Source organism: Phascolarctos cinereus, unplaced genomic scaffold (assembly GCF_003287225.1).
Source record: "Phascolarctos cinereus isolate Bilbo 61053 unplaced genomic scaffold, phaCin_HiC Scaffold_2;HRSCAF=192, whole genome shotgun sequence".
NCBI lineage: Eukaryota > Metazoa > Chordata > Mammalia > Diprotodontia > Phascolarctidae > Phascolarctos > Phascolarctos cinereus.
This window is the reverse complement of record NW_027555625.1, coordinates 384734730-384758742: the sequence shown is the minus strand read 5'-3', so window position 1 is coordinate 384758742 and position 24013 is coordinate 384734730. Positions and strand designations below refer to the sequence as shown.

At 41.3% G+C, this 24013-nt stretch overlaps 1 protein-coding gene and 1 long non-coding RNA gene across 3 annotated transcripts in view; one reads left to right on the top strand and one right to left on the bottom strand.

The window, feature by feature from the left end:
- G3BP1 (G3BP stress granule assembly factor 1) overlaps nt 1-4764 on the bottom strand; it is a 29608-nt gene extending 24844 nt beyond the window's left edge. The window contains exon 1 of one of the 2 annotated variants that reach the window (XM_020964240.2): nt 4650-4764. The gene's annotated coding sequence lies outside the window, so the exon portion shown is untranslated. The remainder of the gene's footprint in view (nt 1-4649) is intronic. The other variant, XM_020964239.2, reaches the window with a different exon arrangement.
- Nucleotides 4765-5732: 968 nt separating this feature from the next.
- Nucleotides 5733-8162, top strand: LOC110192843 (uncharacterized). Its single transcript, XR_002320277.2, has 2 exons — nt 5733-6820; nt 8132-8162. It is a non-coding gene; the product is annotated as an uncharacterized LOC110192843 (long non-coding RNA).
- The last annotated feature ends 15851 nt before the right edge of the window (nt 8163-24013 follow it).

The following is a 24013-nucleotide window of genomic DNA, read 5'->3' as shown; positions in this document are numbered from 1 at the left end:
TTTTCATACTCTAGATGAAAACTGGTTTGTGGCTGAAAAAGTCTAAAACTGTTTTGATTTCCCTAGTTTATTTATGAATTTACCTGAGGGCTAGGCAGTGCAGTGCATAGAGCTACCGCCTTGGAGTCAGGAGGACCTGAGTTCAAATCTGGCCTCGGATACTTGACACTTAGTAGCTGTGTGACCCTGGGCAAGTCACATAACCCTAATTGCCTCACCACAAAAAAAAAAGCAAAAAAAAAAAGCAAAAAACAAAATGAATTTGCCTCAGGAAACAGAAATTCATATAAAAATTGAAGCATGCTGATTTCCAGCCTCAATATCTGAAGTTCTTCATGATCAGAATGAAACTTCAGTTAAGAAAACCTTGGGTTTGTGTTTAAACATCTTTTAAAGAATCTGGCGCAGCAATTTTTAAAAATTACAAAATGCTGGTAATCACTAGCAAAGGATTCAAGAAACATTGATCATAACCCCAGTAATCATCTTTCTCTGGAAAATGAAATTAATTACACTGACTCTGCTGCCTACCTTAGTTATAAAGCTCAAATTAATATTAAAGCTCTTTGTACCTTGTAAGAACTGCACCACAAAGTTTTCACATTTTCAAGTAAGTTGATTTAGAATGCAAAACAGAATATGACTAAAAAAGTATCCCAAGATGCCAGATTTTCTCCCTTGCAACATCATTAGGATCTACTTTTTAATGTCTTGCTTTTTCTGGTACTCTAAGCTAATTCAACAGGTATAAAGGAAGAAGCAATGTGGCATGGCAGAAATACTAAGCTAGAGCAACAGAGAAACAGTGGGGTTACTGGATATCTGATTGACCTAGCAAACTACTCAAGGTTACTCTCTCAGGGCCTCTTTTTCTCTCATCTGTAAAGCAAGGAGTGTGTCTCTTTCACCTCTGAAGAGTTTTAATGAGTCTTCAGAAATGATAAAACTACAATTTTAAAACTTTTTTGTTCTTCATGTAATATCCATGGCAAATTATTATCACTATCAAATTTCACTCTGCATACATGCATATGGAAAGGCAGCATGGTGTAATGAATAAGTATTGAACTTAGAATCAGAAAGCTTCAGCTGTCCCAGGTTCAATTGCCACCTGTGACATTGGCTCTATCACACGGTCACATCACAACTGCTATGGCTCTGTTGTATAGATGAACCATTACTATACATCCCAATGATAGGTGGAATACCATGAGTAAGCATAAGTTACTTTAAAAAAAAATACACTTCAACAGAAACACTGAATATGGTGTTACTGCAATTTTTATGGCTAGAAAAAAAAATCAAAATTTAGTAACTTCTGGGAAGGACTCAATCCACAGATTTTTCTCACTAGTTCATGGTTGAATGGTAAGATAAAATTAGATAGCTTCATACTTTCCTAACTACCAGCAAGACTGCAAAACAAAATTTTAGATAAAGTCAAGGCTTCTGTTTTCAATGAAGCCCTGAAAGCATTCCAATATCAAGAAAATGAATTCACCAAAATGAGACTGGGGAAAAAAAAATGTAGCAACCAAATAAATGTTACGTCTAATTAACAGTAAACTCATATGGGAAGACGATGCACTTTCAATAAACAAAAGAGAAACCTTGGGGTTTTTATCACAAACCTTGAGTTTTAGATTAAAATCCAACCACCTTAGCTTCACTTTTCTTCACGCTCAAAAACCAATCTAAGATTGGCAAATCCTTTAAGTCCATTGATTTGAAGCAGTGGTTAATAAAGGAAAACACCCTTACACTGTTAAAGAAGTTGGCCAAAAGGAGGTCATAAACAGAACGTTATCAAATCTTCCTAGAGCTCCCTAAGAGAGCTGCCAGCCCAACAGAGTATGAATTCAACGTAGAACAATCACTAGTTTTGACCTATTAAATCAAACTCCCAAGAAGTTTTATACAGTCTTTCTGTAAAACTTAACCCTCCCTCCCTTTTTCTTAAACCTGTTGCTTATGCAGAAAATAGAGTATCTCTTGGCTGCAAAGTTGATGCTTTTTCTTAAATTGAGAGAAATCCTTAAAATGTTGAAAGTCACAATTCATGTATCACAGAAAAGATAATAATTCTCCAAGACTCTGCATACCAAATCTACATTATGTTGGGCTTTCTCCCAGGTAAACATAATTTGTCGAATGTGCACTAAACAACGTTTAATCCAAAGACTTCCTATTACTACATGTTTAAGAAAATTTGACTACTGACAAGTTATTACTTGAAGACTGTAAAATAAAGGTTCAGTTATCCAGCAGATAAGCCATTTTCCTGGGCCAATAACAGGAATATGTACAAATATCTCCAGGCTGCTAAGTTTACTTCTATTAATATTCCAATATGTTCTAAGTACCCAGTGCAATGTACTGAATTATGTACTAGGGATGTAGATATAATCCCTGCCCTCAAATAGTTTATATCGTAAGGGGTGGGAAAAAGGAGTTGACAATTGGACATACATAATAGAGATAGGTATAAATAAAAAAAGGGATGCTACAACTTATGTTAATTAACTCAGACCTGAAACTAAGTCATTTGTTAACCTAAAGCACCTTTTTTCTAATGTAGCAATTTGAAATTAATTCAGATATGCTGAGCAAACTGAGCATCTTTGTGCTAAATCAATGTGTTTAGCATAATATGAACTTCAGTATAAACCTGACAGTACTATCTTTACTTCCTAAAAGCCAATCCCTCTAAACCAGAGTTTATTAAATTGTGTCTCGAATTCCCTTTGGCAGTCTGGGGAAGTCCATGGGCTTTTCTCAGAATGTTTTTAAATGCATAAAATACAGGGATTACAAAGGAAACAACTGTACTGAAATAGTTATTAAAGCCATCATAACCAAATTACCCCACCTCAGGTTTAAGAATACCTGCTCTACAAAGTCAAAAATAAGGAAAGAATGAACTTGAGTAGCTATGTACAAATATTTTTTCTAGTGAACATGTTAGTTTTATTCACATGTATTATACTTTCGATTTGTTTTGAAAAAATCTGAAGTTTTACATTTTCGGCCAAAAATGTACTGCGAAATGTATACTTTAACAGTTCTTTCCAAACAAGACACAGAATATTTGTGCTAGCTACATTACAGGGTTATTTTCAAGACAAGTTTTAAGAAGAATATCCAATAGAATATTAATTTCAGTAGGTGCTGGCTTCCACACAAACTCTTAAGATGCTAGCTGAAATGGTCTTTGTATAAAAAAAAAGCTTTCCCCTTAACCAGATTATTCATGGATTCTGAAAGAAAAACACACAAAAGAATTTCTAATCCAACAATCAGGTTTTGCATTCAAGAATTGTTTTTTATTTGTACACCAGTACCGATTTTACAAAGTTATCTCCATAACATATTTAGCTGGACATAAATTAAGATAAGGTTAATTTTCAAGTTGCTAAGAGCTATATATTCGAAAGTTCTAGGTTTTATTTTCTGAAATTCTCCCTAACACATTTCCCTTCCCACTTTCCTCCAGCTGAACAGCTCTTCCTCCCCAGAAAACACCTTGTATCTCATCTAGTTCATTCAACCCCCTCATTTTACAGATGAGGAAATTTGAGACCCAGCGAGGTTGCTTGGCCTGCCCACGTTTATGTGGGTGGTAAGTAGCAGAAGCCGGTGTTTGCCCCTCTTCCCCCAACGTCACTGTAACTTTGGAAATCGAGGGCTACGGAGTAAAATGAAGATTTTTTGGAGAAATCCCTCAAGTCTCCAACAGTTCTAAATACAAAGGCTCCGCCGGATCCAGGGCTCTTTCCTCCCCACCACGCCGACTCTGCATCTGAAAACTAACGGAGCTGCGCTCCGTCCCGAATTCCCTCCGCTACAATGAGCTCTTCGCCCGGGTCCCCGCCGAGCCCGCTCCCGATGGCACCGGTTGCAGCTCGCAGCTCCAGCGGCCGGAGGCCTCTTCTCGGCGGCCTCTGCCGCAGGAGGCGCGGGCCGGAGGCCTCCAGCTCCGGCCGGCGCTTTTTCCTTCGGCACACGTGAGGAGAGGAAGTAACTCCCGCGGCGCCGCCGGCCCGGCGGGGAAGGGGCCGCTGCCACCCCTCCGGAAGCGGCGCTGCTCAGCACCCATCTTAGAGCCACGCTCCCCGCGGAGGCCCCGGGGAAGGGACCGCGGGGCAACCGACAACGGACCCTCTAGGAGGAAGCTCCCCGCTTTCCCGCCCAAGGTCGGGAAATCCCGGCATTCCAGCCCTTCCCACACTCTCACACGTATTCGCTCCCTCCCCTGCTCTCCCTGGGGCCCAGGAAAGCCAAGGCCAAGGGGCAAGCCCGTGGTGCAGGTGCCGGAAAAGGCCGCACGGGTCCCGCGGAGAAGTGATGGGGGCTCCGAGCGCGAGCAGAGAAGCGACGCGCACTGGGCTCCGGGCGCTGCGAACAGCGGGGCGGGCGGGGGAGGGAGGAGGGTCGCGCGCTCGTGGCCGTTGGAATGAAGTGGAGGAAGAGGAGGAGGGACGCTGGGAGAGGAGGAAGCGCCTCGCGGCGGCGCTCGCGGCGCTGCTCCCTCGCAGCGCTATTTTTCTCCTTTTCCTTTTTTTTTTCTTTTTGTGGGCAGCAGCAAGGCTCCAAGTGAAAATCGTCTCGCTCATCCCCTCCTCTGTCCTCAACAGCCTTCCCCCACCTACCTGCAAGGCTGAGCGGGAGAGGAAGAGTCTTCACTCCGAAGCAGGCCGGGTAGCAAAACTCTCTCACGCAACGGCGTCCGCACACACGCGTGCTCAGCCGCCGGTACATATACCAGGGCTCAGCCTACCCTGTTGCTGCCGGGTCGTTCGAAGCAATAGCCAATCGGAAGCTCGCCCTCAATTACCTACGAGTGTCAATTGGACGTAGCTCGAGGAAGGCGGTACAGCTATTGATTGACGTGAGGAGTAACCTGTGACACTAGGAGGAGGTGGTTTCCCCAGTAACGGATTGACACTAATAATAACCAGTAGCTGAGGCACAGAGTGGAAACGAAGGTGGGATGAGACTCATCGACAGTCTTCTTAGCCAATAGGTTCATAAACCTTCCCTTGTTAGGTGAAACGTCTCCCTGGGGCGGAGAGTGTTTTCCGTGCAGGAGCGGTTGCTCCGAAATGTGGGACCCGTGTATTTCGGCGTAGGAAACCCTGAACATCAAGGGGCGGGGACAAGGGGGGGGGTACCATGGCTCCTTCAGAACCAATTGGGGTTCAAGTAGCCGATGATTGACACCGGGATGGGGCGTGGAGGACGGGGTAGGTAGTGCCAGGTTCTCTAGAGCTCTGGAAGGCGATGACGCTGTGGGGTTGGTGCTCGAGTCCGTCCCAGGCCTGGGCTCTTCTGACGGTGAGGGAGAAGGCGGGACGGCCCCTCCAAGGGTATAAAGAGCCGTAGAAGGGCCTGGGGCAGTGGCAGAAGCCCTAGTTGCGTGGATTGGGTGCTCGAGAACCCTCAGAATCCTCTCCCAGTCGCCGTGCCCTTCGGGCCCCTGGGCACCCTGAGTCTAGCTCTGCGGGACGCATCGCTGCGGACCACCTGATCCCCGCCCCACCCCTCGAATTTGTGCGCCTGCGCGAGGCGCGCACGCGCGCACTCACACACTCTCTCCCCCCTCCCCCTCCCCCTCCCCCTCCCCCTCCTCTCCCCTCTCCCTCTCCCCTCTCTCCCTCTCTCCCTCTCTCCTCTCCCTCCCTTCCTCCCTCCCTCTCTCTCCCCCCTCTCTCTCTCCCCCCCCAACACTCACACTCTCTCTCCCTCCCCCCCCTTTTTCTCTCCTCCACCATTCCTTTGGCCATCCGCAAATCCACAATAGTAAGAGCATTTCTATAGCGCTTTGAGGTTTCTCAGCAGCCTTGTCCTATTACCAACTTCACTCATCACTCCCAACTGGCCAAGGGCCCCAATGCATACTTTTGATATATAAAGCACAGAGTTCCCCCAGAAGAGATAACGTTTGGCAGATGATCAAGTTAATAAAAATGTATCTTGGTGAAGGACCAACCAGCCATTAATGAAGATGGCCTCTTCCTTCTCGAGCTTTGTTTAGAGACAGAAGTTTAATGACTTGATTTTTTTAAAAGTCCACGTATTATTTTGACTGTCTCTGTACTTCTAGGCACAGAGCTTCAAAGCAATTTCACTCTTAAAAGAAGCCCAACCAAAAACAACGAAAAGTTTACCATGAAGATCAGATAAGTCAATAAGCATTTACACCTACTATGTGAAAGGCACTGTGCTAAACACTGGGAATTCAAAGAAACATCAAAAGGAAAAGACAGCTTGGGGAAAAAGAAAGAATGCTGGAAACAGGCAGATAAAGTGAGTGAGTATAGCTATAAAGAAGATATAGATGTAGATATAAAGGATATATTTAGATACAGAGGAGAGAGAGAATTAGGTTCTCCTACCAATTAATCTTGGACAAGACCCAAACCTCAAGTTTCCTGAACTCACCATCTGGTAGGAATGTTCCTGAAAATCAAATGAGATGTCTAATGTATTACATAGTTTTAGAACTATAATGCAATATACAATTGCAATTATTTATCAGAAACATACACCTTTAGAGTCAGAATGACCTTAGCAGTGAGTCAGTCCAACTCTTCCATTTTACAGAGAAGAAAGAGAACAGACTCAGAAAAACTAAACAACCTACCTAAGGTCATATGAACAATAATGATGAACTAGTGTGTGAATCCACCAGGTCCCCTGAATCTAAGTCCAGTGCTCAGTTCTCTTTCCAGTATAAGAAGTTGTCTCCATGTTTGGAAGAGGAGGAAGAGAAATTGCTACCTCTGTCCAGCAGAAGTTTGGATGAAATATGGAGAGAACAGTAAGTAGGTCTGTCTTTCAGTATTCTTTAGAAGCACTTCTGCCTTTCTCTCATTGTATGTTCTAAGAAAAAGTGGCATCCAAAATCCAAAGTGTTTTACCGATAATTTGAATGTGTTTGGTTACATAGGTAGTAAATAGAAAAACTACATTTCAAAACCAGGTATTTTCAAATCCAAGACTCCTTTCACAATATTACGAAGAACAGACCTCTCTAGTAGAGTGGCTCAGATCTTTTTGCCAGTAGAAAGGGTAGACCCCTGAAATGATTCCAAAGGGGTGCAGATTGCCAATAAGAAGTTAAGCTGGAGTTACAAGGACTTTCTCTAACCCTAAATCAAACAGAGCAGGGGTGAGCAAACTATCTAAGGCCTGTTTTTATAGGCAAACAAAAATGATTTTTACATTTTTAAATACAACAAAATTTAAATACAACAAAAATTTGCTGAACCCTGAAAGAACTACCCCTCCCAACCTCTACCCCTGTACCCTCTTCAAGAAAGGAAGACTGAAGACAGACTATGCCTGAAGGCACTCAGATGGATGGCTGTTCTATGTTATGAAAGAGCTTAGCACCTGGAAAACTAGAGAGAAAAAATGGTCATCACACTCAAAGCTTTTAGAATTGATAGACTCAGCTTGTGCTGAGAAAAACAGCTTAAGATTTTCACTGTTTGAATACCGGACATGTTAATGCTGGAACAACTAAAGCCATACAGGACCAGCAAAGTACTATAGAGCACAGGCAAGAAGCAATACCTGGATGGACACCTGTCAGAGACTGCAGTGCCGCACTACGAGCCAGGAGTAGACCCCAAAGACCTGGGATCCCTGTAGCATTGGAGGCATGAGTTACCTAGTTGGCAACATGTGTTCACGATATACATAACCCTTCACACATGTACCTAGCTACACTTGTTCTCTACATGTGTGAACCTGGTCACATACGTTCTACTTTCCAATTGAGGAAGAGTGTGTTACATTTCCTTTGATGGCGTATATATTTGTGGGAGAAAGTGCTCCAGATTTTATGGGGGAAGTGTTCTATTCTTGCTATTTCATTAAATGTTTTTACTTTGAATTAATCCTCTAACTAGTAAGATTATACTTATCCAGAGAGGCTTGTAAGCTATGTTTTTTGAGAAAATGTGGATTCACAGAAAACCTTAAAGGTAAAGAAGCTTTTCTGGGGGTTCCATTTGCTACATTTACTAGGAGCTATATTTTGAACCTATCTAAAATTGATAAAATTGATTTGAACCTATTCTAAAAATGAATGGTTTGTGATGCTAAGTGAGATTCTTCATTGTAGCAACCACCACCTTGAAGGAGACTGGGAAGAAAGACATAAGTGATAAAGGAAATGATGTGAGAAACTACCCCATCTCCTCCTGTGTTTCACATGGAAGCCTTCACCGAGTTCTGCATACCAGTGAGTGTAAACAGAATGATGGAAGACAGTGATAAAGGCACTTTCCTCTCACATGCCCTCCCAGAAAGAACAGGATTACCCTCCATAAGAGCTATTGTCTTATCTGCCTTCTTTCTTCCTAAGCTTTATAGGCCTTAGGCTGACATTAAGCCATCTTCCGTATTACTTTCCTAGCTGCATGCTATTTATACATGAACTGGAATACAGCACCAGCATATCACCAGCTGTTGGCAGCTTGTAAATTTGGAGGCTCAGGCTTCATGTCCCAAAGGCAAGAAAGACAGGGCCAAAAAGGAAGCCACATGCAAAAGTACCAACAGTTAGGAGACCTGGATTTGAGTCCCAGATTGGCTGCTAACTAGTTTGGTGGTATTGGGCAGGTCCCTTTCCTCATTTGCAAAATCAAGGGTTTGGGCTAGATGATCTCTTAAAATTTCTCTGAGCTCTAATAATCTATGAGTCTATTAAAAGGACCATTTCCTGTTTCTTAAGCACCTCCTTAGAACCGAGGATAAACTAAATTGACAAAACTATCTAACCCCTCTACCTATGCCTAGTCAACCTTAGGTGTAATGAAAAGATCCTGAGGACTAGTAGTAGTTTACCGAGTGACTTTTTCAGAACAGCCCTATGAGTTAGGTGACTGAATTGGCAGTCAGGAGGCCTGGAGTCCAGTCCTGGCTCCACACTAGTGGTGTTAACTTGGGCGAATCACTTAACTACTGTTAAGTATCAGTTTCTCATCTGTAAGATGCAGCTAATGGATGCTCATTTCACAGGGTTTTTATGAGATAATTTTTAGAGTCATAGAATCTTACACGAGAAAGAGACTTTAGAAGTTATACATTACACCCCAAAGAGTCATGACCCACACTTAGCAGGAACCCCACTGTGTAAAAAATAGATTTGAAAGTGGTTTGAGAAGTATAAAGTACTACACAGATACAAGGTAGCATGATGAAAAAATGGCAAAGCAAGTGAATAATGAGAAAAGATGAAAGAGCATATGTTATGTAAGTAATTGTTTTCAGTCAATCAGTTGAGCAATTAACATGTTGATTTAATAACAACTGACATTTATATATTGCTTTAATGCTTGCAATTATAATACATTGTTCCTTCACAACAGTCCTGTGAAGTTGGTACTACAGGTATTGTTATTTCCATTTTACAGATGAAGAAACAGGCTCTGAGAGGTTCAGTGAGTTGCTCAAGGTCAAAGGTAGTATCCAAATCCAAATCTTTTCCGACTCCAAATCTAGAGCTTATCCGCTATGACAGACTGCTTATTTTGAGAGTTCAAGCCATTCTTATCTATTGGTGAAGGCAGACCTCCCCTAAAGAGATCCACTAGTTAGCATTTATTCAACCTTTCAACGGCCAATTATTAAACTGCTTACTTGAGTGAACCAATTAGCCACTCTGCAGCCTCAGTTTCCTTATCTGCAAAATAAGAATTCTAATACTTGGAGATCACCTACCTTGTAGGTCATCATAAGGAAAGTGCTGTTGCTCCTGCTGGTATAGTTTTCTGAATCATAAAATACCACTTCTTCCTTTAACCTTCGGGGAGCTCTGACTTTTTGCCCCACCTCAGGTGGAAACTGGGAACTTCATTATCTGGATTTGCCTCACGCTACCACCACTTCTGCTTTATAGCCATCGGGCTCCCAAGGATTCAGAATAGACCATGGTTATTTGCATAGGAAGAGACACAAAAAGGACATGTACACTAATGCAAGGATAACCGGAAGCTCACCTCCCTACACAATCATCCACAGAAAACTCTGACTTACACGAGTGGGTGGGGCCCCAGCAAGAGAACAGAAGGGCTTGTCCTTCCACACTTGTTCTCGGAACATCGGTGCTCTTTCACTGGCAGCGCTTCTTCTGCTGGCACTCTGCTTAGCTGCCTTTCCCAACGGGCGTCACGAGCGCTACTGTTAGCTGTCCTCTGCCTTCCTGATTGAGCTCTACGGTCTGGTTCTCCTCTTGCAGATAGTTATTTGTCTCTCCAGCCTTTGAGCAGCTGGAACTATTATAGTGGAGCTTCAGCTGCTAGTGCTATAGTTCTTCCCAGCATCCACAGCACTGAGTGATTGGCTTATTTAAATTGCCTGATACTTTCCACCTAGGTCCTATAGTCCCACCTTTCTGCCCTAAGAGAACCTCATAACTATGGCATCAATTCCTTCTTAGATTACTCAGAAAGGTCTCTGTTCCCTATTCCACGTCAACTTATATTTGATGCTTACGACAAGTCTGGGAGGTAGGTGCTATTATTCTCCCCATTTTGCAGATGAGAAAACTGAGGTTAAGTGACTTGCCCACAGTCACATAGGTCTTAGGCTAAATTTGAACTCAGATCTTCCTGACTCCAGACCCGGCACTCTATTCACAGTAGTACCTAGTTGCCTCATTTCGTTGTTCCATTTTACATTATTGTTCCATTTCACAGGAGGAATCTAAGCACCAGAGAGAGGTAGTGACCTGCTCCAGGCCGAATAGTAAGTGGCCAAGCCTGAGCTTGATTACGAGAGTTTTCTGCCTTCTCAGTCCCATGATCTTTGCACCATATAATATTGCCTCCAGGAAGGATTTTTAGGACAGAAGAGTTTGAACAGAATAATAATAATAATGCTAGTCCTGACTCCTTCACAATGTTGCTGTAAGGATCTAGTCAGATAATGAACATAGAGTATATCACAGGGTCCTAGGTTGAGAGCTAGAAGGGAAACTTTAAGGTCACTCATTCTAACATCATCGTATTGATGCTTGTGTAGCTAGTAAAGTACCAGAGGTGAGACCCTGGGCAAGTCACTTAACCTCTCTGGATCTCAAATTTCCTCATCTGTAGAATTAGAACATTGTACTACATGGTCGCTTCTAGCTCTAAATCCATGATTCAAATGTACTTCCTTTTCTTCTTTTAGATAAATTTTATTGATAACTTTCAATTTTTACATAATCAAAATTTCCCTAGTACCCTTTTCTCATTCTCCCAGAGACTCATCCCATACACTATGTAATATTTTTAAAGAAAAAAAATCAGCAAAACTAATCAGTGCACCAAAAAAGTGTGAAAATGTGTGCAATGTATGACACCTATGAACCTCCCACTTCTGCAAAGGGATAACAAATGTCTCTTCTTTGGAGCCGTGCTTATTCTTTGTAAATTTACATTTACTGTTGATTGTTCTGTAGTTGTTATTTCTGTTTACATTGTTATAGTCATTGTGTATAATGTTTTCCTGGCTCTGCTTACTTTACTTTGTATCAGTTCATGTAAATCTTTCCATGTTTCTCTGTATTCATCATATTCATCATTTCTTACAGCACAGTAATATTCCATTACATTGATGTACAACAGTTTGTTCTGCCATTCCCCAATAGATGGACATCTACTTTGTTTCCAATTCTTTGCTATAACAAAAAAGTACTTCTATAAATATTTTGGTGTATATGGAGAGTTTCTTCTAATCAAGTCTTTTTAGGTTATAAGCCTTGTAGTGGAATCTCTAGGTTGAAAGGTATGGACTTTTTAGTCATCTTATGTGCATCACTCTAAAGTGCTTACCAAAATGATTGTAATGATTCACAGCTCTACCAACAATGCAGTAGTTTGCCTATCTTGCCACGACCTCTCCAATACTGACTATTCCCATCCTTTGTCATCTTTGCCAGTATGCAAGGTCAGTCAATCATCAAACATTTATTAAAGGCCTACTATGTGCCAAGCACTGTACTAAGCACTGGGTGTACAAAATAAGGCAAAACACAGTCCCAGCTCTCAAGAAGTTTATAACCTAATGAGAGAGACAACTTGCAATGAACCATTTACAAACAAGACATATATAGGATAAATTTGAAAAAAAAATCAATAGAGGGAAGGCACTAGGATCAAGGGAGCTTGGGAAAGGCTTCTAGCAGAAGGTGGGCTTCTAGATGGAATTCCAAGGAAACCAAGGAAGCCAGGCGTGGGGGTCAGCCAGTGACAATGCCTAGAGTTAGGAGATAGTGGGAGGTCAGTGTCACGGGATTGCAGAGTATGTAAGGGGAGTAAGGTATAAGAAACTGGAAAGGGAGGAGGGGGCCAGGTCACGGAGATTTTTATTAGCCAAACATACGCTTTAATATTTGCACCTAGAGTCAAAAGGGAGACACTGGAGTTTATTGAATTGGGGGGAAGGGTGCATGGTTAGATATGTACTTTAGGAAGATCAGTTTGACAGCTAAATGGAAGATGGACTGGAGTGGAGAGATACTTGATGTAGGGAAACCAATCTGCAGGCTGTGGAAATAGTCCAGGTTTGAAGTGGTAAGGGCTTTCACCAGGGTGGTGGCAGTAGCAGAGGGGGCATATATAAGAAATATTATGAAGATGAATCTGTGCCACCCTCCCCGCCACTAGCCAGCTAGCCTTCCCAGAGTCCTGGTCGTTAGGCCTGTCCCTCTTTCCTCTACCCCAGCTGAGCTTCCTGAGCTGATTCCCAGGCTGGGTTAGCCAGGTGCCTGAGCCACCCCATCCCCTCTTCCCTCTCAGGACATGTCCTGGGACCCTGGCCAATTTCCCAGAGAGAAGCCTGGAGAGCCAGTGTGGGGTAGGGGTGGGAGGAGAGCGGAGTGGACCTGGGGCCTAACTCTCACCACCGCTGAGCTTGTGGCCCTAGCTCAGCTTTGTACCTCGTGGCTGAAGGCAGTGGTAGAAGCATGTGTGTTCCCCCTCCCTTCTTACAGGGGTTGGGGGGGTGGGTGCCTACTGGGGGGCACCTAGGCCAGCAGTATTGCCCCATTGTCCCTTTTTCAAAAACAAAATGCCCTTGTTTGCAAACCCGTCTTAGAAGCTTGAAAATAAAATAACAATAATACTAATAAAAATAATAAGACTTGGCAACTGATTGGATATGGAGGGTGGGAGAGTGAAGATTCAAGGATGAAACCTAGGTTGTGAGTCTACGTGGCTGGGAAGATGGTGGTCCTTCCACAGTAATAGGGAACTTAGCAGAAAACAAATGTTTTGGGGAAAAGATAATTCATTTTGGAAATGTTAAGAAGTCTATGAGATATCCAGATCAAGATGTCCAGTAGGTATTTGGAAATGCAAGACTAAAGCTTAGGGCTTGGCAAGCAAGCCTGAGAATCATCTGCATAGCCTCCATGGATAATTGAATCCATGTGAGCTGAGTGGATCATACAGTGAAAGAATATAGAAGAAGAGAAAATAATCCATGACAGAGTCTTAGGGGACACCCACGGTTAACAAATATGCTCTGAATGAAGGTCCAGCAAAGGGGACTGAGAAGGAATGGTCAGACAGAAGGAAATCAAAGAGAGAACTGTTAATAAAAAAAAAAAAGGCAACCCAGATAGAAGAAAATGTCAAAAAGAAGAGGGTGCTTGACAATGTCAGAGACTGCAGAGGTCAAAAAAGATGAGAAGCAAGAAAAAGACCATTAGATTTGGCAATAAAGAGATCATAAGTAACTTCAGAGAGTGTAGTTTGGGTTTAATGATGAGGTCAGAAACAGATTGCAGAAAGTTAAGAAGAGAATTAAGGGAGAGGGAATGGAGGTATCTGTTATAGATGGCCTTCTCAAGGAGTTTAGCTACATAAGGGAGAAGAGATATAGGATAATAGCTAGCAGGAATGGAGAAACCAAATGAGGGTTTTGATTTTTCTGAGGATGAGGGAGTCATGGCATGTTTGTAGGCAGTTGGGAAGTAACTAGGAGATTGAAGATAAGTGAGAGAATGGAGATGATAGAGGGGTAAACTGTTGGAGAACATATGATGAAATAGGGTTATTTGTTTATATAGAGGGCTTTGCCTTGGCAAGGAGAAGAGCCATCTCTTCACTGTGAAAGAGACAAAGGAAGAGAAAGTGACAGAATAGTATGAGGTAAAACTTCAATGTTGTTTTGATTTGTATTTCCTTTATTATTAGGATTTGGAGCATTCTTTCATATAGTCATTAATACTTTGCAGTTCTTTTGAGAATTATTTGTTCATATACTTTGACCATTCATTTACTAAGAAATGACTTTTGGATATGTGACATGTCTCCCTAGTTTCAACTCCACAGAACAAAGTGCCCCTGCCAGGATAAACTGATCATTTCTCTTCTCATCACCATGCTGCTATCTCAAGCCTTGGCTATCACCTCCCTGAGCCTCCTCTCCCCTCTTATTGTGGGGATAGAGTATGTAGTGCTAAATTCCTCCCAAAGCTTTCCTGTATAGAGATCAGAAATTAGATTTCCAGCTCAGGCCACTTTCTATCTGTAGCTCTGCCTGGTTTCAACCACATGGAATAAGATGCCCTCACTGCAGATAACCCCCTGATATTCCCTCTCTCCTCCCTTTTCCAACTTCCTTTTCTATGTTGTCTTCCCCCATTAGATTGTAAGCTTCCTATTTCAGGGCAGAGACTTTCTTTTCTTGTTTGTGTCCTCAGTGCTTAACACAATGCCTGGCATATAGTAAACACTTAATACATGTTTATTAAATTGAAATAAAACACATCTGAGGTTTTACCTCACACACATCAGATTGGAAGAAGACCAAAAAAAAAAAAAAAATTGACCATTGCTGGAGAGGCTGTATGGGAGGACAGACACACCAGTGTGCTGCTGGTGGGCTTGCGAATTGATTGCTACTAGGCATATACCCCAAGGAGATCAAACCAATGAATTAATTAATGATTGAAAAAGAATTTATGAAGTGCTTGCTATATGCGAAGCATTGTGCTAAATGATGAAAATACAAATAAAAAATCTAGATGGTCACTGCATTCAAGGAGATCACACTCTAAATGTAGAAAACAATACATAAAATAAAGTTCAACTTCAGGGCATGTGGAAAGGCCTAGAAGTGGTAAGGATACGATGGTAGGGCAGATGGCAGAGCCCAGAGGGAAAAGATCCATATTTACAAAAATGTTTATAGAAGTACTTTTTGTAGTACAAAAGAACTAGAGACAAAGTGAAGGACCATAAATTGGAGAAGTACTGAACAAATTATGTTATGCATATAATGGAACAGTGCAAGAAATGATGAAAGGTATAGATTCAGAGAAACCTGAGAAAAAATGTATGAACTGATGAAAAATAAAGTGAGCAAAAGCAAGAGAACAATTTATATAATAATTATGACAATGTAAAGGAAAACAGCTGTGAAAGACTTAAGAACTATGATCAATGCAATGACAACTTCTTAAGACTGATGATTAATCATGCTTTCTGCCTCTTGGAAGACAGGTGATGAGCTAGAAGTGCTGAAGGAGCCATACATTCTCAGAAACAACAAATGGGTGAATTTGTTTTGCTTGATGGTGTTTATTTATTAAAAAGGAGATACTTTAGTGTAGGTGAAGGGGGTAAATTATGGGAGTATTAGGGGGTTAGTGATATAGATACCAAAAAAGAAGAAGATAAAGAAGACAAGGAAGAAGAAAGTGAAACATTTAAAAAATATACAAAAGAGAATAAAAGGAAGTTTAGTAGGGGACATATGCATGCAGATTAGTGTTGTAACTACTGTATTAAATTTAAATCTATGTAAGGGTTCAGATGCATTCCCACCTCAATTACTCTCAAAAGGCCCATATATCTATTTTTGAATCAGTCAATCTAAAGTAAATTAGGTATGAATAATTCCTTAATCAATTTGAAAAGATCATAGGGACTTTGGGTATTGGATGAGTGTAGATGTTACCATACAGGAAATATATTATGATTGGAAAAAAATCAGGTATACCTCTGGGACTATAAATAATACAACTAACCCATTTGAAATTGCAAGTTCCAGCAGTGGTGGCTGAATCCAGCAGTGAAAGATTCCAGAGAAGATGGTGTTCTGTGATGAGAGGTATGGGGTGGGGAGGGGGAAAGGAATGAGGGGATAGTGTTATCTTTGGTCATTGACCAGATTGACCAACTTGTGAACTTCTAAAGGTTGGAATCATCACTCAATAAACTGGAAGAGGATCCAGCAAAAAAGAGACAGAGAAGGAACAGTTAGATAAGTAGAAGGAGAACCAGGAGAAAGTAGTGTCACAAAAGCCTAGAGAGAACAGAATATGAAGGAGGAGAGAGTTTTTGACAGTGTCAAAGGCTATAGAGAGGTCAAGGGAAATGAGGACTAAGAAAAAAGCATCAGACTTGACAAATAAGAGCATTAGTAACTTTGGAGAGAGCAGTTTGGGTGAAATGATAAGGTCCTAAACTAGATCGTAAAAGAAGTGAGAGGAGAGAAAGTAGATGCACCTGTTATAGATGGCCTTTTCACGGAGTTTAGCTATGAAGTGCAGAAGAGATAAAGGACAATAGTTAGCAGGGATGGAAGGATCAAGTGAAGGTTTTTTTTCAGAATGGGGGAGACATGGGCATATTTATAGGAAGTAGGGAATGAGCCAGTAAACAGGGAGAGATCAAAATTAAATGAAAGAGTAGGGATAATCTGTTGGAGAAGATAGGATAGAATAGGATTGCATAGTCTTGGTAAGGAGTAAGGCCACTTCATGGAGGAGTGGAAAAGATAGTGGCAGAAGGTATCTGAGTGACAGGAAATAAGGAGGAAGGGAGAAGATCGAATTCGTGGTGAATGACCCCGATTTTTTTTGTATGATATGTGGCATTCTAAATGATCTAGAGTAGAGATTCCCAAACTTATTTGGCCTACCGCCCCCTTTTAAAACATCACTCAGTGCCCCAGTGGAAATCTACTTTCCTTAACCCTTTGACAGTTTTTTTAATTTGCGTCATTTCAAAAAATTATAAAATATATTTTTAAATGATGCATCTTAAATTTAATAATTTATTATAAATTTGTGGGGTTTGTCCTACATTGAAATTTTGATAATGCAATATTGTGTTATGTAACTGTATAGTACCATATTGTAAACAAGTTATTACATGCACATGTTCCTGCCAATGTATGCTAGACTTCCCAACAATTCACAACATGCTGACCTGCCAACACTTGCTTGTTAAGACCTGTTGGTGGACTCGACCATTGATTGGTTATAATTTACATTTTGTGTGTTTATTTGGAAAACAGTATAATCACTATGACTTTAATTTTGTTATACAACAGATAAAATATGTATGAATGGTTATTTAAATTTTTCTTATTTTCTCTTTTCTTATGCTTCCATCATCCCCTTATTTTTATTCAACAGCCCCCAATTTCACCCGAGGCTGCTACTGACCCCCTGGATCATTCCAGCACCTCCCAAGGGATGGTGTCACCCATTTTGGGAACCTATGATAGAGTTTGTAGAAATATCCACCGGAGCCAGTCACTGAGTCCTTGGAGAAGTAGTAGCTGCATCATGAGCTAACAGACGTATTGAAACTAACTAGACTCACCAAGTAAAGGTAGCTTCAGGATTCTACAAGGGCACTGACCCCCAGACTCCAGCAGAGAAACCTGCCTAAATGGGAACTTCATGAAGGCTGAATGAGAGGAGAAAAGAACTGCCAGTAACCACAAGCTGTGAGTTTACTGTTTGGCCAAGTCTACTTTCCCTAGGAACCTTGTATATGCAGGGGGAGAGTATGCTCCTAGTTTGGGCAGTATATTTCTGCCACAACTGTCCTTACCTATTAAATACCTTTTCTAAAAGCTATTTAATTCTAGCTGATAATCAGTGGGGAGCACACCAGTGGGGCCTTATAAACTACCATACTAGAAAGCCCTAGACCCTCAGATTTATGCTGAGAACCCTGAAGGAATAGTAGTCTTTTGTCCTCTGGGAATGTTGCCCACCAATGTAAGTGGAAGTTGTGAAAGTAACCTAGAAAAGGTGCTACACATGCTTTATTTTTTTCCTTTTGTTTAAAAAATATTTTATTAGCTTTAATCAGCCAAAATTTGCTTTCTCACTCTCCCCTGTCCCGCCCTTCCCCTCCCCCAACTGAGAACATAAGAAAAACAAAACCTATTACAAGCATATAAAGTTGGTTACAGCAAATTTCCACATTTGCCATGTCCAAAAAATATTTGTCTCATTCTGCAATCTGAATCTTTCACCTTTCTATGATGAGGTGAAAAGCCTGTTTCATCATTGGTCCTCTGGAATCATGGTTGGTCGTCATCCTGATATGAGATCAATACAATAAACTTGTACACCCATTCCTCAATTTATAGACACTTCTTCAGATTCCCCTTATTTCCACCTCAAAGGGCTATAAATATTTTTTGTTTTTGTTTTTGTTTTTTTGTCTTTTGGCTAGGCAATGGGGTTAAGTGACTTGCCCAGGGTCACACAGCTAGTATGTGTTATATGTGTCTGAGACCAGATTTGAACTCAGGTCCTCCTGAATCCAGGGCCGGTGCTCTATCCACTGTGCCATCTAGCTGCCCCGGCTATAAATATTTTTGTGCACCCTTAGAATTTGTTTTGCTTAGGACTAATCCCTCCCTTAAAATACCCTCCCTCAAATTCCTCTTCCTCCCTTCTCCCCTTTCCCTCCTATTGCCCTGTTGAGTGAAATGTATTTCTGTACCCTGTATGTGTGTTTATGTGTGTGTGTGTGTATTCTTCCTTCTATTGACCAGTTCAAATTAGAGAAAGTTCAAGTGTCAGCCACTCTCCGTCCTGCCTCCGCTCCTTGTTTTTATATATGTATACTTATACACTCTGATTATGTGAGATAATTTTCTCTAACCATCCTTTCCCTACACACACAAATATATTCCTCTTTCCCTCTCTTTCTATTCTTAAGATCATTACAACATAACAGAGTCACTTCCAGATCTTTTCTAACTGGACCCTCTATGACTCCTAATAATGATAGGGCCCCAAAGGGACATGTATCAATGTCAAGCAATAAAAATTTATTAAGTACTTAGTATGTACCAAGTACTGTGCTCAACACTGGGGTTACAAAAAGATCGTCCCTGCTGTCAAGGAACTTACAGTCTTCTAGGTGAGAGAACACAAAAGCAAACATACACATACATACAAATGTACATGTGTGTGTATATATATATATATATCAAACTATATACAGGATAAATAGAAAATATTTAAGAGAGGGAGACACTAGAATTAAGATAGGTTGGGAAAAGTTTCCTGAAAATGATGAGCTTTTAGCTGGGACTTAAAGGAAGCCAGGGAAAGAAGTGGAGTTGAGGAGAGAAAGTGTTCCAGCCGTGGAGAACAGCCAGAGAAAAAGTCTAGAGCTGAGAGATGGAGTTTCTTGTTTTTTTTTTGGAATAGCCAGGGGGCCAGAGTCACTGGATCAAAGAGTATGTGGTAGGAGCAAGGAATAAGAAGACTGAAAGATAGGAGGGGGCTAGGTTATGAAGGGCTTTGAATGCTGAACAGAGGATTTTGTATTTTATTCTGGAGGCAATAAGAAGCCTACTGGAGTTGATTGAGTAGGGAGTGAAATGGTCAGACGTACTTTATGAAAAGCATTTTGGTGGCTAAATGGAGGACAGATTGGAGTAGAAAGAGAGTTGAGGCAGGCAGGCCCATCAGCAAGTTATTGCAATAGTCCAGGTGTGAGGTGATGAGGGCCAGCACCAGAGTGGTGGTCAGAGGAGAGAAGGAGGCATATGAGAAAGATGTTGCAAAGGTGAAATCAACAGGCCTTGATAATAGCTTGGATATAGGGAGTGGGTTGGGTGTGAGAGATAGTGAGGAGTCAAGGATGACTCCTAGATTGTGAGTCTGAGGGAGTGGGAAGATGGTGTTGCCCCCTCCCATGATAGGAATGGAATGGGGAGGGAATTTAGAGGGACAGATAATGAATTTGGTTTTTAATATGTTTAGTTTAAGATATCTACTGGACATCCATTTTGAGATATATGAAAGACAGTTGGGGATGTGAGATTGGAGGTGAGCAGAGAGGTTTAGGACAGGAAAGGTAGACTTGAGAATCATCACCATTGAGATAGTAATTAAATCTGTGGGAGCTGATGAGATTACCAAATGAAGTAGTATAGAGGGAGGCAAGAAGAGGGCCTTGGATAGAACCCTGAAGGACACCTGTGGTTAGATGGTCTGGATGAAGATCCAGCAAAGAAGACTGGGAAGGAAAGGTCATTTAGGCAGGAAGAGAACCAAGAGGGGATATCATCTCCCCATATTGTGACTGTAAGCGGTTCCGTCCTTTGTCATTTTTGTTTCTCTTCATTCCTATGTTTGAACAAAGTTTCTACACAGCTCTGATCTTTCTTATCAGGAATGTTTGGAAGTCTTCTATCTCATTAAAAATTCATTTTTTTCTCCTGTAGCAGAATGCTCCGTTTTGCTGGGTAAATTATTCTTGGCTGTGAGCCCATAGCCTTTGCCTTCTGGAATATTGTATTCCAACTGCTCAGCTACTTTAGAGGGCAACTGCTACACTTTGTGTAATCCCAGATGTGGCTTCTTAGCACTTTGATTCTTTCTTTCTGGCTCCTTGCAACTTTTTCTTTTACCTAGAAACTCTGCATTCTGGTTATGATGTTCATGGGAGTTTTCCTCTGTGGGGTTTCTTTCAGGTGGTGACTAGTGGATTCTTTCTATTTCCATTTTACCCTTAGTTCTAAGAGGTACGAGCAGTTTTAAGATTTCTTGAAATATGGTTTCTAGACTCCTTTTTTTTTGTTCATGGTGTTCAAATAGTGCAGTGATCCTTAATTTTTTTTCTCCTTAATCTGTTTTCCTGGTCTGTTTTGTTTTGTTTTGTTGCTATAGGTTATCTTAGGTTTCTTCTATTTTTTTTTCGGTCTTTTGACTTTCTTTTAATATTTCTTGTTGCCTCATATAGCCATTGACTTCTATGTGTTCCATTCTAATTTTCAGGGAGTTTGTTGCTTTTGTCGGGTTTTATACCTCATATGCCATGCTGTTAATACCCTTTCCAGTTCTTTCTTCCCTAGCTCTCATTTCCCCCCCATTTTTTTCTCTAGGCAATCTCATTTAATTTATAAAAACTTTTTAAACTCTTTTTAAAAACTCTTGCTTCATCTCTTGCATGAATTCTAGTTGAATTTTTGCCCAGGCAGTGTTTTTCTTTGAGGCTTCACCTGTAGATGTTTGGGAGCCCTTTCTTCTTCTTGGTTTGTGTTTTGAGCTTCTCTGCCACCTTAATAGCTCTTTTTTTTTTTTTGGCTCATTCTTCCAGCCTACCTCCTGACTTTGGATCTGATGTTAGGGCTAGACTCTGTGGCACTTCTAGAGGGAAGGTCTGAGCTGGTGTTGTGGTTGCTTTCTTGGAATATTGAATGTTGTATATTATTCCAGGATCTCAGGGACAGGCTGCAGATTTTCATTGCTCCCAGAGTGATCTGATTGCTATCCTCTTGGTCTGAGTTCTGCAAGTTCCTGACCTAGGTCTGGGTCTGAACAAGTCTAAACTATTGATGGATTCAGCCCCTGTCAGCTAGGTGGAAAGCTCTGTTGGTTCAGAGTGGCAGAATTATAGGTTTCCCTTTGGCCTAGGATTCATGCCTGGTTATTCCTCTGCAGGCTGGGCTAGATGCTGGAAATGAGATCCTGCTCTAAGCCTGACATCTGAGTCACACTGCTGCTGCCAGCTGCCATTTGCTTCTGAGCTGAACTTCCTCCTTTCTTGGTATCCCATTCATTCCCTACCTGGGAATGCTACCCCTTTCTGCAAGCTAGGTTTGTGACCCATAGTAGGATATAAAGTTGCCAGTTTGTACCTGTTACCATTTTAGTGCCCTGGTGGAGTTCAGGCATGGAACTGGAACTGCTCTTGCCCTGGTGCACAGCCTCTTCCTAAGCGCTGGAGTACTCAGCATGAGGCCTGCTTCTGGCCTGACCCCAGCCCCAGTATCAGCAGACCTCTATGTCTGTCTCCTTCTGCCAAGCTGGGCTGAACATATAACTCACTGTGATGTTTTCTGGATTTCCCTATCAGGATTCAGTCTGATGCATTTTCTGATCTGTGTGGAGGAGATTTATGTGTGTGTATGTATGTATATATGTATATGTGTATATATGTATATGTGCGTATATATGTATATATGTGTGTATATATATACATATATGCTTAAAAAACAACCTTTTTTTTTTTAAGTCATTTGGGGTTATGGGACTCGCCCAGGGTCACACAGCTAGTGTCAAGTGTTTGGTCTGAGGCCGTATTTGAACTCAGGTGCTCCTGACTTGCCGGCCCATGCTCTATCTACTGCGCCACCTAGCTGCCTCTTAAAAAACAATCTTAAAAAAAAAGCCTAGCAATTCACAGTATCATATACAATCCCTTCTGTTCTTTCTGTAAGGAAATGTTCATACTTAAATATTTATCAAGTTTATAATAAAAAATAAAGTGTTTAAAAAAACATTGGTAGGGGTAAGGGGTTCCTAATGATACTGTAGAGAAAAAATGGCAAACTTGGAAAATGATTGGATATGGAGGGTGATAGTGAAGGATGACTCTGAGGTTGTAACCTTAGGAATCTGTGAGGATGTTGTTGCCTTTTACAGAAAGACAAATGTAGAGAAAGATGTGTTGAAGATAATTAAAAAATAACTCATGCTAGTCCTCTTCTCTGTGAAGTAAAGTAAACTAAATCTTCATTTAGAGATTTAGAGAGTTGTAAAACGGGATAACATTGAGGGGGGATTCCAATAAAATTCAATATACATATATTAAGTGTTTACTATGTGATATGGGCTGTATTAATCATAGGGCATCGTTAGTGGTCAGGAAGGGGTACCCAGGAAGCAGACCAGGAAGTACCCAACATGGGAACATCATGTCTATGGAGTTGAAACCAGAGAGAGCAACAGGTGCAGAGAAAGTTAGACAAAAAGTCCAGGTTTTGCCCTCTATAAAGGAAGGTATTGGGAGAAATTTGGTGTTCCACCCTCCAGCCCTCCAGTCAGACAGGAGAGAAGGCTGAGGGAGGTGATGTCAGTCAATGATTGCATTAACAAGATAGTGCACTTAAACTGGAAGGGGCATCTAATTAAAACCAGGCAGTGTAGCAGATGCAAAGTGAAAGAAAAAGTGGAGCCTTTGGGAGAAATGATAAACTTGCTGGAGGACCAAGAGGAAAAGTATAAAATCACTACTCTGCAATTGTAAGAGTGAATATGAATGTAAATGAGGTTAAACTAGTGTTTATGGTTTCATATCATTATTTATCAGGTCTCTGTGGCCTAGGAGGCAGGAGTACAGAAAGCCAGACAGTAACCCAAGGATTTCCACAGCAGAAAATCAAAGATATGTAGAAAACTGAAATGATGGTAAAGGCAAGAATAAAGTGGTGCCCAAAGAATCTAGGTGTATAGAGTATAATAGTACCACAGTGGTACTTACAGACTAACTAACATGACAGAGGTTGAGTAATTGATAGAGAAGAGTACAATGGAAGCTGGTCATCAGAAAAGAGAAACAAACCCTAAAGTTTAAAATCTTGGAGATAGAATAATACCTTGTGATGAAGAGATTCAGGGCATAATGCTTATGCTATGTGATTAATATGTAATGGGGATAGTGGGTCAATAGAGTCATGGAGGTCACAAAAGCATGAGATCAAGGATTCTGATGGATTATCAAGTTGTATTCTGAAATCATTGCAGAGGATGGCAATGGACAGAGTACAGAAGACAAATGTGAGCTTGTCTGGAATAGTGAAGATGTAGGGGGCTGGCAGACAACAAAGGCAGAAATAAATGAATCCTGAATAATGATAGTCAGTAAGAATGAGGCAGTTTGATGGTTTGGAAGTGAAACTTGAGAATAAGGAAAATGCCGCCTACTCTTCTTTTCCCTTTTAGTGAGAGGAGGAAGAG